Source organism: Esox lucius, chromosome 8 (genome assembly GCF_011004845.1).
Source record: "Esox lucius isolate fEsoLuc1 chromosome 8, fEsoLuc1.pri, whole genome shotgun sequence".
In the NCBI taxonomy this organism is placed as follows: domain Eukaryota; kingdom Metazoa; phylum Chordata; class Actinopteri; order Esociformes; family Esocidae; genus Esox; species Esox lucius.
Window position 1 is genome coordinate 15799943 of NC_047576.1, and position 15425 is coordinate 15815367.

At 41.3% G+C, this 15425-nt stretch overlaps 1 long non-coding RNA gene across 1 annotated transcript in view; it reads right to left on the reverse strand.

Annotated features, from left to right (window-relative positions):
- Window positions 1-13225, reverse strand: part of LOC105011688 — a 106620-nt gene extending 93395 nt beyond the window's left edge. The window contains exons 1-2 of the long non-coding RNA XR_828100.4: window positions 13118-13225; window positions 12766-12914 (exon numbers count right to left, since the gene is read on the reverse strand). This is a non-coding gene — a long non-coding RNA (uncharacterized LOC105011688). The remainder of the gene's footprint in view (window positions 1-12765; window positions 12915-13117) is intronic.
- Window positions 13226-15425: the final 2200 nt, after the last annotated feature.

Genomic DNA, 15425 nt, shown 5'->3' on the forward strand with positions numbered 1-15425 from the left:
GACAGCTAATTGAGCCAAAGAGTAGGCCATACTAGCATTAGTAACCTGAGTTTACATTGAGTCAAACAAGTGTTGTTGCTGATTAGAGTATTGTTGTTTTGGTTGCATTCCAACAGCAAATTGATATTTATTGGTTTATGGAGCTGGAAGGACCTACAGAACCAGACTTCCCACAGAACCAGACTTCCCACAGAACCAGACTTCCCACAGAACCAGACTTCTTACATCACTGCTCATTCACAGTGGGAGAGGGTTATAGTGTGGGAGAGGGTTATAGGTTTGTCCGTTGAGGGTTGTGTGTGTATGTTGGAAGCAAGCTATAGTCAGTTTGGTTCCGGGGCATCTTCATGAGGCCATAGGAAAGAAACTGTTCTTGTGGCGGGAAGTTTTGGTCCTGATAGATCAAAATGTGGGGTATAGATCCAACTCTATTAAGTTGCAGAGCGGCTGATGCGTTCCAGCCTGTCCTTGTCTTTGGCAGTGGCTGCAACATACCAGACAGTGATGGAGTGGCTGCAGCGTACCAGGCTGAACTTTTTCAGCAGACAAAGGAATTACATCCTCTGCTGTGCTTTCTTTGTAAGAGAGGTGTTCAGCTCCCACCTGAGGTCCTGTGCGATGGTGGTGTCCAGAAAGCGAAAGGACTCCACTCCATTAAGGGTCGTGGTACTTTATATGGTCAATATGCTGGACTACTATACCTATAAACCATGGTTAAGATCACATCGTGAGTGCCTGGACACAGTAATTAGCCATGGTATACTGGCAATTTCCCTTCGTTCAAGTGTAGTTCCATTATTTATTTACACTGAATATGGTGAAATGAGGGTCTGTGCCCTTCATGGTAATGGCAAACATATAGTAAACAAAGGTGATTCCTTGTCATGCATGCCTTATCTTAGCAGAATCAGATAGTGACAGCTGTCCCAGCAGGGTCAGACAGCCAGAAGACCCTGTCTATAAGAGAGATGAGAAGAATTTTGCAAATCAATAAGCAACTGTTAGTCATTTCTGATAGTATAAAATTGGACTGATTTAAAGTATATAACTGCAAAAATATGTTAAAAGGTGTCTTAAGTTTTGTACTTCTCCTTTCTTATTTCCCTTTTTCAAGTACTTCAGTTATACATATGGTAGACTTTGATGAAATCTGCAACAAAGTGTTGATACAGCTTGTTTAGCTGTTATATTTTTCTAAAAATAACTGCCTTTTTGGGCCATAAGTCATATATTTACTTTTGGAGAAATGCAGGACAAATTATGGGGGCGTACCCAGAGACCCCCACTTCAAGAATCATAATTCCGCCTGTATAAATGAATCACTGTTAACTAGGGATACATGATCGAGGAGATCATTTAGAAAAGCTAGCTCTAGCACCATGGGTGAGTCAATGACCTTAATCTTTGACATTAGAGAGTTTACACTGACATGTAAATTGAAGTCAATTTGTTCTTATCAAGGATTAGGTTAGTACAGCTTTCATATTCTTAAAACAAGTAACAATAGGGGCCTTCTGATTTACAATCAGAGGATGGAACTTTGCCATACCTCAGTTTTGGAACACAAAGATTAATTAAATAAAATACATTAAAAAAAATCTATAAATTAACCGAAACAAGAAATAATATTTTGCTCGTATCATTCTTTGTCTCCCTCTAGCGTTCAAAAGTCTGGCAGGTTGGACCCAGCAAATTCAAATGTGAGTGTGCGTGTGGGGGGGAGGTACTGTGCACATGCATGCACGCATGGGTTAGAGATTTAAAAGGGAGACCCTCTGGAGAGAACCTGTTGTAAAGACCAGCTACAGTATGTGGAGCTCCACCAAGGCACCTCCGCACAAAGCCCGGCCCAGCTCGCTCGCTTTCTTTTACAAACCAATACACAAACACACACACTCATCAACCTCTGGGATCCAACAGCTTAGCATGAAAGCAAAGGTGAAACTGAAGCTGAAAATTGCAGTGCGACGAGAGAGAGCAGGCAGCTATCAGTGGGCTTCAGCTGAAACCCCATCACTGAGATAGGGTTTCCACAATGTTTTCATGCCCAGGTCAGCTGACCGTGGCCTCAGGGCTCAATTGGACGCCCTGTTCACAAACCCCCGTAATGATGTAACCAGAGTGTGTGGGAACCAGAGTTCTGTGGCACACAGTGTGATGAACTTTCCCACTCCTGTACCCGAGAATGGACGCAAATTAACCTGACCGTCTTAGTGCTGCCACTGTTTATCACGAAATCCGACCTACGCGTGTGCACGCACAGTTTATGACTGTATGAGTGAATGAGGTGAAGAGTAGGAAAGTTGTAAAGGGAAGAGAGGATGAGAAACGAGGCCAGGGGTAGGGGTAGAAGGGAGACTTGCGCAGGTTTTTCCAGTTTCTCACTGAAACTAAAGCTGGTCGTTTGACCGAAAGACGAAATGTTTTCATCAGTACATACATTTCACTTACATAGCACAGCCGCATTCTAGTTCATATATATCCCTGAAACAAGAGCAACCTGTCGTCAGTGTCAGCCCTCCCACAGAAGAGTATTCCTTTGCCGGCTAAGACATATCCCATGGCTAATTGCGACAAGATTTCCAGCCTCTCGTGAATCGAGGTTTTAGCATAGGGTAATGAAGTACAACATAACCAGGATGCTAAAGCTTAACGAGAAAATGCCTCCTTAATTACTTGGTAGCCTTGAGTGCTGTTTCTATTCCAGTCCTCAATGCGCACAATTACACCAGGCAGATTAACAAGGCCAGTGGATGGAGTGCAGCAGGACCACGAAGCCCGTCTGTCTGTCTGCATCAGGATGTGCTGGACAATAGTGCTGCACCAATTTTCTCAAACATCAGATCGTACTTTAAGGAGCTGGGAGTTTTTATTACTCAAACATTTCTCGGAGGCATATCTGCCCTGAAGGCAGCAATGGATGTAATTCATTGACGTAAATGAAAAAAGGGCCTCAACTTTATTCAGACTTCACAGAATGACATAAAAATGTCATCCATCAATTAATCTAAATGGGTACTGTAAATAGGACAATGTATGTATTCCCTCACTACTGTAAGTTGCTCTGCATTAGAGTGTATACTAAAGTGTTAGCCACATATTCACAAAAACAAGGCTCTATATCAGGGTACTCAACTCTTACCGTACTGGATCTGGAGCCTGATGGTTTTCTGTTAAACCTCATCATTAACTGCACTCACCCGGCATTCCAGCTCTAAATAGGTTCCTGTTTTGGGGTTTGCAATGGAAAAATGAAGTGGAACAGTCTTCGACGTCCAGAGTTGAGTTTGAAGGCTCGGTTGAAGTATTTGCTGAAGTGGCTTATGTGTATGATGTTACAAAAATGACTCTCCAGATTCCATGTCGGTTTACGACCATAAAAGTAAAGTTGAAATTACAGTACAGTCAGCATCTGATCTTGGTGTACATCTCATAATTGCAAATCATGCAGGGAAGGCATGAAAACAATTATTAGAAAAATACCCATGGGAGGTTTAGTATTTGTGTTGTTTCCTTAAAGAAGTGTGGACTTGGTTAAATTACCAGTAATTGCACATTACCAACCGAAATAAACAGTTTACACCTGAGACAGAGTAGACCATTTATATTTTGTAAGGCAAAAAACAGCCCTGAAGGTGAGTTGAAGTAGGCACCAAAGTTTTTTCTGTCACAGTGTATAATTTTACTTGAGTCCTTGCAGAAAGAGTAGTCCACTTCACTGGTTCCCAAACAATGGGGCTCAATGGGTCGCGGACTTCAGTCTGGCTTTGAACTCACTCTTGAAAATTGTAATAGCAGAATGTGCAAGGTGCGATTTCAAAAGTGGGTAGTGCATCTGCAATTTTCCTCTTGTTATGTCAGTAACAGCAGACCTTAGAGACCTATTCATAACTTGGCAGAAATGTCTACTTTACCTAGTTAGGTTATGTTAGCTAACATTTTAGCTGAGATATTTAGCCCATTGATATTTTTTGTAATGATATCACATTAACATCAAAACAATATTCTTCATCCCTAATTGCAACATTTGTAGATTTGCACGAAATTACCTTAAAAAATCTCCATTATACAGCAAAGTATATTCAGTTGCAGGACATGAGCATAAAAAATGTGTGCAACACATTGTCTAACAGTTCAATTCACAGAATTGAAGGGATCTTCCCCATTAATGGATGGCCCAGAGTGAAAAGGTGTGGGGACCAAATCAATTGTTAAAGTCATATAGTGGAACATACTGTATAACGTGAATGGGCGAATCACATTTTTAAAAGATGTCAGCCCACAAGAATGAAAGGTTTTCCGGTGCCCCCTGAGTGTTCTCGGAGGAAGCCCTCACAGTCAGACTTCCGTATACTAACATGGGGAGGCTTGTTTCTTTCAATGCACTTGTTGACCACATTACAGGGGGTTGGGGCCGTGCCACCCTACAGAAAGGGTTAATGCTCATCTGCTGAACCTTCTCCACCCACCCCCTTCAGCTTCCACCGCCAACCCACCTTTGCTTCACTCCCAGAGTGTACCCCCACAGTCTTGGCCAATCCTGACCTTAATTAATACAAGCCCCAGTGGAAAAGGGAACGCGACTGGCTCTCAGGCCTGGGCCTCCCTCTGAGCCGCTCTCTGGGGTAATGAGAAAGCCGCGCATCGGGGGCTGCCAGCTGAGGGGAAGGGGGTCACTGGGAATGGATTTGCAGGCCTTCAATGAGAAGCCCCTCCATGCTGAGAGAATCTGGCCTGCTTTAGGACACCTGGTCATTAACATTGCTAATTAGCAGCCATTAATCAGCCAGGCCTGTGTAAGAGAGAGCGCGCGTGTGTATGTCCCGGTGAGTTGTGCGTTTGTGTATGTGCAAATGCGTGAGTGAGTGTGCGTGGGTACGCGTGCGTGCCTGTCACAAGCTGAGAGTGGAGATGCCTGTTAGAAGAAGATTGCTGCTTCCCTCCAAAACAGGGAGGCAAAAAGAGGTTCCCATCATCAAAAAATGAGCAGGGCTGGGCTGTTGGGCCGGACAACAGTTCCCCATCACCACCGCAGGTAGGCGGGGAACAGAAGAAGACACAGCAGCCCCCTGCAAGCATAAATCAATTAACTATTATGAATAAAATTGAACTCCGATCAACACTAACCCACTTGAGAGGTTGGAAAGTGTCTGGGGGGACACACTGTTATTTTGACAGAACAGCCAAACATGATCTGTGTTGAATAAGTATTTTCTTTTGGTGACCTATAATTTTTTATGAATGTATCTGTAATATGAAGGAGCTAGTGCCAATTTTTCTTTACTATGTCTACTTAAAACAAAATCAGTGTTTTTTCTTAGAACTGGTCAAGCATAAAAAGATTTTGTGTCACGTAAACAAAGTAACTTTGCAAAAATCCTTAGTGGATTACATAGTAACATGAAATAAATGATGCACGGAGCAATGTGTCTTATTGTCCTTTTCCCGCTTTCTCTGCTTTCTGTATTGTTCTTCTTTTCTTTCCATCTCTTTTTCTCCACATCCTATAAATGTAGTTTTACTAGCTTTGAAATGATTTCTGAGATTTCCTTGGGAAAGTTGAATAGGTTGGGCAAGACCATAATGACCAAATGAGGGGAAAGGAAAAAAGTTGTATTTTGGCACTGAGTCATACAACAGATTGCTTGTGAAATTAGTGAGGCGAGCTGGTAAAATGCTAATGAGAGCGATGCATCAATGAACTGTGTCATCCCTGGGGGGACTTTGCGAGGGGAACAATAATTCAGTTTAGCGCTGGGGACAGAAGCTTAAATCCATCGTGCCCCCCTTTTTGTGCAAGTGCATTCCTTCAGATACTTGGGGGGAAGCTGAATTCCCTAAATGTATTCATGGCACTGGAAAACAACTTAACCCATGCCACACGACACACAGAGGGTTCATTTGATTGGTCCATTCAGCTTCTGGGATAAGTAAACTAAAATGGTAGCAGACAACTCAGAAAAAAGGATCCCTACCATCCCATAAAATGACTGTTCCTAGGAAACAGATGAACATTTTAGAAAGCAACATAATTAAGTTTGAGTCTCCTCAAAATAAGCAATGTACATAATCCCCGAAAAGTTGCTCTGTCTATTTACAGATAGTTATTCAAACATAGACCTTATTTATTGATGCAATTGTTGTAATTGTATTCTCGCTGTATTTGTATTATTTATCTTATTTATAATGAGTATTTCCCTGTGTAGTAAGATGAAGGGGCTCCCTTGATAAAGAGGTCTCAATGTTAAAATATATCAAGGTAGCTAAAATAAAACCGTACTGGAAACAGTCAGTTATGGAATGGCATTTAAAGCAGTTCAAAACTACAAAATTAGAAAACTTATTTTGGAAAGAAGTTTGTTGACAAAATGTTTCATGTAGAGCCGTTATGAAAGAATCTCTGTGTGGAGCTCTCTGCTCTGTGTGGCTGATGAAATGATGAGATAGAGGTGAGAGGCAGACGCAGCTCAACCCCCTCATTTTATCAACAGACAAGGCCTTGAAGGGAAGAGCACTATGCTAAACAATACCACTCGCTGCCTGTAGCATATCTGCCAGACTTCAGCTCAAGTTGTTGACCATGCCACTACCGCAAGAAGGTAGCTCACAGAATAGATTCAACTTGAACGAAAAGATTCAACTTGAACGAACAAATGTCCTTGGACAAGAAAAGAAGACTCACATGCGCACACCAACTTACACTCACTCTTCCCCTCGCTCTCTCTCTCACTCCTTCTTTCTCCTCGATCTTTGCGCACACACGCCACACACTCGGAACGGAACAATGGCCTCGCCGATGCAGTCCTGTCTGGCTCCATGCAACTAATTAATGCAGAGGTCCGTGTTTGCTGAGGACTCTGCCATAGCAGGGGGAGGAATGGGGCCCTGGCAGCTTGTGTCTCAGCAATTACAGTGTGAATTGCATGAGAGGATTACGTGGAGTGCTTGAGCCTCGTCTTGAGTACCAAAAACAGCTGCTTAGGGCCCATGCACCTGCTTGTTAACGGAACGTTTTCACCTCAACTGCCATCTGAAACGAGGGGTTTTCTTGGGGGTTTTCATACACTCGTCCTCCTGAAATGGTCTTCCAGCAAGAAGAAAGAAAAAAGGCAGATAAATAAGGCGTGAGTGAAGCTGGCGGTGTGGTAAGTTGGTGCTAATGTGAGGATGAAGAGGAGGCTCTATAAGAAATCTGGTTATACTTGGCAACTGGGTAGCAAAACCGGTAAACATTTTAAAAAACATAGTTATTTTCTGAATCATTTTAATTGAAGTTTTGTTAAGCCTCGCATTGTACTACAAAGGGTCAGTCAAAATAAGAGTGGAACCTTGCTCCATCCTGGGACCCCATCCCAATAACACCCCTGGTTGCAGGACTGAGAACAATTCCGGTCTAGAGTGGCCAGCGTTGGAGGCGTAGGCGGCGTACACAGCCTGGCTATGATGTGACGGTTCCAATGTAAATGAGACACAGGAATGAATGGGTAAGTCCCACCCACTCCCTCTGCTTTCTCTCCCCCATGTCTTGTGGATCAACATACGCTTGGCTGTGCGTGCAGTGCATAGCAATGAGGTGGTGGCTACAGTACAGGAAGAAAACGGAAAGAGGCAGTCAGTATGGTCATGAGAATGAGACTTCACTGCGGGGACCTGCTGGATCAGAAAACCCAGTGGAACCGAGTTATTCAGAATCAGAAACAGAATTATCGCCTTGATTCACTTTGTACGCATTCACATACCCAGGATTTTACTTGGTGATAGAGGTTTAAAGTGGATTTCTATCTTAGTATTAGCAAGCGTCTTTAAATCTCCCAACCACCAGTTTCCTGGTGATTGTTAATCAATAGACAGTGTTAAGAATGGGCGCATTACTAATTCGTTACTGTGCGATATTGCAAAATGTATGAAAGAGAGGAAACTCTATGTTGCTTCTCTTCACTGCGCAGCATTCTAAGGCCTAATCTAGGCCAGCCAACCCTTCCTGCCATTCCATTCATGGATTAGAAGAGGGAGGTTCAAAGTAAGACAGAGGAAGGAAAAGTATTATGCTCTTACACCACTCATTCACATGATGTCACCAGTTTTAGACCAGCCCCCTTAAGCCTCCTCGCTGATCTGGGCCGGCTCATTAAAAAGTTTCTCGACAAATCAGGCCTTAACCTTAGTAAAGGTGTTTACTGGGGGGGGGGGACCAAAGGGTAGGTAAAAGGCGGAGTGTGTTTGGCGCTGTTGGGGGGTCACAGGTGTTTAGATCAGCTTAAAAATAATAAACCCCCCTCCCCACTGGGAGCTCCCCTTTCACAAGTTCTCTGTTTTTCTTCTCAGCTGTTAAGGGCAACCGTGAACAGGAAATTCCTCACGTGATTGGCTTTTACGAGTGGTGTAGAGGCTTAACCCAGGCCTTGGAGGGGTCATTTGTGGACGACCATGTGAATAACCTTGTTAGGGCCCGTGTTTCTCTTCACACCCAATTAAGAGACTAGGTTACTACTTCACACCTCTCCCAGGAGAACGATTTATTGGCCAACATTACAAACATAACCTGGGGCACCTAAAGGCAATCACATACCTCTATAAAGCCCTTCAGCTATGTGGAGTAGGGCCTTTATTCAGGCCATGAACACACAGCTGACATAAGGCCAGCGCAGTCAGCCGGGAGGTACTGCTGATATGAAGATGTTATATTATGGAACAGTGTCAATTACCACGCTATTACGGTTGTAAAGAATATAACATCTCCATAATCACACCCAATGTGACCCACATTAACAAGAAATATCGACACTAATATTGGTTACAAGAAGTCCTGAACAACAACATTAAGTACAATTTTGAACGCTTTACCTCTGTCTATTTTTTGGCTAGTTTAATTATTCCGTTATTGAGGTTAAATTAAGGCCCTTAAGTGGGTAATAGTGCATCACTTAATCAATTACAAGCTTTGGCAAGTGCAATTATATCTGACAGGGCAATCGTTGACATCTCTGTGAAGTCAACATGGAGACAACATCATGACATTGGTACTGTTGCTGGTTATTCCAAATTGATGACTGTTTTCCATCATTCCCTGTATGAAGACGGGGAGCTCTTTCTGGCATCCTTAAAAATATATTTTAAAGGTTAATACTCCCTTATTCCTTATCAAATACGGTTGTTCTTCCATTCTAAAGTCATATTTGTAATGAAAACTTACTTACTGTACACTTTATTAAATTGAAAAAAGGTATTGTTCTTTACTCACACATGATGTCATCCTCCTTATCAACTGGCCAATCAGCACTCTCATTCCCAATAAATGTCTCACTATCAATAGTGAATGATCACTACTCACATTTTAACAGTGGAATGGCCATGCAGTAACTTTATACCAATGATTTGTTCTATATTGGTCTCATAGATGTATTTTGATCGTCATGCAATGATGTTTTGAATCATGTATAGTGAATTTGTGGTGTCAAAAAACGTAGCATTTATATGTGGCAGCATCATACCCAGCTTTCAGTTTCAGCTTTCAGTTTGCGCATACCTCCTCCTTTAATAAACACAAATAATTCCTATAGGTACTAAACATATGCAATCATTAATGTATATAAATCCCTCTGAGTAAGAGTTCCAGCTAAATTCCAGCTAAACATAGGGTTCAATCTGAAACCAGAGTGTGCTCCTATGCAGCAAAACATTTTGGAACCAGTTTTTTCAAGGAATGAAACAAGACAGAGGAAACCCCTCCAGAAGTCAAAACACCGTAGTTAGTATGTGGAACTGTGATATCCACCTCGTCACAATAGTGGAACAGAGGATTCAGCGCCTGGGCAGCTGACGGCGGACGTCCCTGGAGCAAAACCAGGGAAACACGGTCCCTGGCTGCAGCTGTGGTTCAGCGCTGCCTGGGACGGACAGCTGTTACCAGTGTCTGCTCTGGGGCAGAGGCCCCGTCTTGTTTACCAATGGCTGGGAACTGACTGTATGTGCAGGTGAGCAAATGCTGGCAAGTCCATGTTTCAGAACAACCAAAGGGTGTGGCAGCTCAATCTCTACTCTTTCATCTCTCAATACAAGCCCTCAACCAGGCGGCATTTCAAAAACATAACCCAGACAATACACACCACTGCATATGAGCACAAGGAGGGGTTATGGATTCTGGAAATCATCATTTTGAATGGAGAAATCAGTGACAGCCTGTCATCTTGTCAACATGATTAACGCTAATAATGGCACTCAACTCTGTGAATATGTTGACAACTTGTTAAAAGCTGTGCGGTTTGGACGTCTTCATGAGTGGCAAGTGGCAGAGACTTTAAAGATGGCATAAACTGTCTTGTGTTGACTAAGACTGACTTACTGACTGAGTGTATTGCGTTAGTGAAGGCTATGAGGAAAGAGGACCACTCCCCGGCCATCCAGCTTCTGTTCACAGTGTTTTGTCTTTATTTGCTTGGTACAGCATCCTCCCCCAAACAGGCATCAAAGAGCAGAATCTCACTCTGACCTTTATTGACACTAACTTCAAACTCAGGCCTTTACGGCTCCATATTGTGCAAATGAAGGTTACTATGTCAACTGACCAGAAATCTATGTGAACTGTTGTTGTATCCCAATCACTTGAAAATGTAGAGTGACATTTGACCCAGGTAAACCCTAAGTGTTTTATGAATGTGATGCTAGAACAACAATAAACAAGCGGCAATTAATGTCTAACAGTAAGCAAACATTTGTGGGCTACTATTCATGCTCGATTTTGAAATGTTTGACTTGCTTGTTTTGTTCAATACAATGATCTATTGTCACCAAATTATTACAAACATATAAATACACTAAACCAAATATTTACTATACTTTTTTGGGTAAAATAGCTTAATTTATTGTAAAAAGTTATTACAGTGATTTCTGAGAAATATGTAACATCTGGGAAATGGGGAGTTTCTAATCTTCTCCACGGCACATTAGTCCCATATTCCCCTCGCTGCATTTGGTAATTCAAGTATAGACTACTTTGAACTAAGCATTATGATTATTATGATCTTAATCTCAATATTTGACAATTTTAAACATATCAGTGGTTGTATTTAACAGTAGTCAGAAATGAATAGAGCAATTTATCCATGTTAATTTCAATGTTAACCGTGTACAATTTTCTAACCAAGCAAGGGGATTGTTTGACAGACTGCTATGTGAACTTGTCATTACGCTAGTCTAATTTTATGGTTCAATTAGCGAAGAGTAGGGGAGACAACATGAACATATTGTAGGGATACAGTATCATGTCCAATCATGTCTACCAACAGATGTTTAGTTAATGTTTCTAGAAGAAAAATATGTAAAAGAGCATGTATGGATTTCACTGGGTGTAGATTTCAATGCAGTTATGTGTTCCAACATTTGCATTTTTTAAACTCTGACAGGTGATTCAAAAGTGTATTACATCAAATCCCCAAGCTGGCAAGGTGGAAAATTATTTAGTTTGTCTCTATGCAAGGAATTTAATTGCTAATTGCTCGCTAAACCTTTGCTGTACAATAAGAATGTGTTCTCAATCTAGTTGCCTGGTTGAATAAGGATAACCAAAATGACTGACAATTTCAGTCATCTATAGCCTACATTAGAGTAAAAATGTGTTGTATTACACACAGCAATCTGAAACAATCTATTTGGCTTCTTTCTTTCAGTAATCTACCACAGCAATCTGACACTTATGTAACAGTGTCACCAGACATGAATTGGGAACTGGAAAAGAGGAGTCTGAACAATGAGCATGTTTATTTTCCATTTCAACCATGATCAACTTGCAAAGACAAAATATCCAAATAGCCTAAGCACATTGTTCAGAAGGCCTGTTCAGGCTGTCATCAAGCATGGCAGCCTTCCAAAGAGGTCATGTAGGTCAGGCCAGAGTTCTGGAATAGGTGTCCACAAAACTGATTGTCAGCTTCACTTAGACTGACTGTCGTTAGTAATTGCAAGTGTCATAAACAATTAAGAAGATATGCAGCAACAACACAATTTAAGGCCATTGCATCCACCCACAACCAGTTAGGATCCCTCTCTTTTTTTTCAATATACTGCAAGGATCTGCATAGAGCATATTAGATTCCTGACGCAGCATTCTGAAATTGTGAACAATAACATTTTGGCAGCAATACCATGCTTGTTGTGTACACAATAACAAGTCCTGCTCATAGTTTGTTACACATTTTGTAAAACAGAAATATGGTCAACAAATTTGAAAAGCAGTGCACAAATGTAATTGAAAAAGCACACGACAATGAAAACATTGCTGTTATTCACAGCCAATAAGAATAGCAATCCACTTTGTAAACCTGTCACACAGTCAGTTAAACAACCAGCTGACAAAATGCACTAAGAAGCGAAACAAAGATCCATATGTCTTCAGTTTGTGTGCCAGCACACCACTTGCTCACTCTCGGAGGTCTGAGACAAATCCTGTTGCTAGGTTTTACTTGCTGGAAACCATCCAAGCACACAGCACATTGAGTGGACTGTTGGTCTGTGGATTTATCCACATAGCCACAGACATCAATGCAGTCATATTTACAATGCAAACTGGGACTCAGAGTGAATGTGCTACCACAGCTAGGCAACTTCAGAGGAGCTAGCCTACAGGCTCAGACGCTGTGGGGACAATTCCTTTGACACCATTAATCTTTAATTATAATATCTAATTACTCATCCTATTTACTTGTCAGGAGTTCAGTTGGCAAACTCGCAGTGGGGGACAGCCCCTTAGCAACCCTTGTTGGCCCCTACCTTGCCCTCCCAGCTGTGTCGGCAAGGCTGGCTGCTTCACCTGCCCAGCGGCAAGCTGTCCCAGGAATGTCTCAGGCTTGTCTGGGGCCCTCCCTCCACGTCATGATTAATGCAAAGGCCTCCATGGGGTCACAATCCATAGAAACAGCCTGAAACGGAAAAAGACCAGCTTTTGGATTGTGTCCAGGAGCATCCACTTTTGACATAGATACTCAGGCAAACAATTTAGTGGTCAATGATGACAGCTAACAGATTTTGTTAAAGAAATGTATATCGATATTTATACAAATATTTAAATGTTGACAATTTTCAAAGACAAATATCTCTAAGTATAACTGCAGTTAATTCTCACTTAATGTTTGTTTGGTTAACACATAGCCGAATAATGTTGTTTTGTGGCCAAAGTTTAAACTGGTATGGATTTTTTTGTATTCAAACCTTCCAAATTATTTCTCAAACAGACGGTCTGAACAATGCTTAGGAGGAGGATGTAACAATCCTGAGGATTTTGAACTGTCCAATCAGTAGTCTAGAGAAGACAAAGTCGGCCAATCAGCTACCTCCCACTACTAATTTGTGTGATAACTATTTTGATTGCACATCAAACACATTTGGGTACCTATACCACTCCTACCCAAAAATATGCTTTAACCTACTTAATAAAAAGATCAATGTATAAGGAAAACATAAAATACATTTATATAGTCATTGTAAATAAACAGTTTATATTTCAAACAAATCCAGAAACCTTAGGTGCTTTACATGTTCCACTATTTTCTTCATACTTCCATGTGTGACTGTGTCTCAACTTAAGATATAGTTCATCCAAAATCGATGTTCGGTTGAAATGGCCTTTTACCATGAACTGTGTCAATGCCGATTGAATTGGTAAGACATAGATATTAACAATAAAGTGCAATTAGTATTCATAGGTTACATCACAACTGTAACGTTGAAGGTACAATGACACAGGACACGGGGCAGGGGAAACAGGGGACTTTTAATAAATAAACGAAGATATAACAAAACTGAAACGAAGAAACAAAAGCAGAAACAACATTATATAGGAACAAAAAGATAACACAAAGACCAATAAGGTACACTTGGAAATGAGGAACAGAAATAGTGACAGCGTTCAAGAACGCAGGTGAGGGCAATAACAGCAAACAGGTGACTGTGCTTTAAGTGGATCTCACTGGCACTGCAGGCTTTCAGCAGGCTTGCCCTGCCAGGGCGGGACTACAATAATGTTTTCAACGTTCCTTTTGGGGCTGATGACCAACTGAGAATTCTACTCAAAACTCCCTCAGTGTGAGCTAATGAGGATCTGTTAGAAAATGCATTACTAAGGTTTGAAAACACTTTAAAACCACCATGCAGGCAAAAAACAAATTGTACATAAACCATTTATTGCCATTATAGATGCAGTATAATTTTTTTTTATAATGACAATATTACCACTTGTCAATGTATAACTGGATAATATGATGAGGGCAAAGTTGTTTTCTACTAAATATTAGCTTATATTATCAGTGTTGTATTTCTAAGCCCATATAGAGTAATTTACACTAAACTATATTTAGTTTCCATTTAAGGTATTTGCCCCGTTCACCCTCTTGTCATTAATATGGCTGGGGCATTTTTAGGACTGGCAAATCGTTTTCCGGCACAGCATTTTGATAGCCTCGTTGATTAGCCTGTTTGATTCTGTCAACAGGATCCTACAGATACATTTTTAGAAGTTCCCATGACCAGAGATTGAATAAGTTGCAGAAGATCAGTTTAAAGCAAAGTAAGGTATAGAATCATTGATCAATAAAGAATGTTTCAACCAAATAGTCCGATCAAGATTCGTCAAGTTCCACCTCCCTTGACCCTGGTGATCTCTCCTCCCCCCGAATCCACCACCACCACAAAAACCAGGCATAGACTGGCAGGTACTGTGCCTGATTTTATTTAGCAAAAAGCAGGAAAGAGTGATGGATAATGCTTTTAAAATCTTTTAAATACAGAGGTAATAATGCATGTGAAGGAAAATTGTTACATTCATTTTATGAAACTTCAGACAACATCACAAGCGTCCGTGATTGGCTAAAAACAATACAAAAGTCTAGTATTGTGGTTTTTACTTGTGCAGAGGATTTATCAAAAAAGGGTTAATCCCTTGGTCCTTCAAATTGAGTGTAACCATAATCCACATTTGCTGTGACTCAATGGCTTACATCCTGTTCTCTTTCCTAAAGTTTCAGATTTCTCACGTGTGCGCTGGCTTTTTGTTTCAGAGTCTCGCTGTTGTTGCAGCTCACTCTCCTCTCCAGCTGGGCTCTCATTCATCTTTTTGTACCCTGTATTTGAGGAGGCCATCAGCGTGCTCCATGACACAACAACCATGTTAACAGTGAGGAAACTGGTTGAGCTGAGCCAAGCGAAAAAGAAGCTCTGCACAGCCTTTGCAAACATTCTGGAAACATCACTGGATTTCTGAACTGTCACACCCTAAAGATGACATGCTCAAACCAAACAATCTATTTCTTTTTTTTTTTCTAAAGAAACCAAGGCAAACCTACCCTTTTTTTTCTGCCAGTTGTGGACACAATGGATGAAACGGGAGAAAGCTTTTGAGCACCCATAAACCAATATTTACCTGAGCTGAGGGTAAC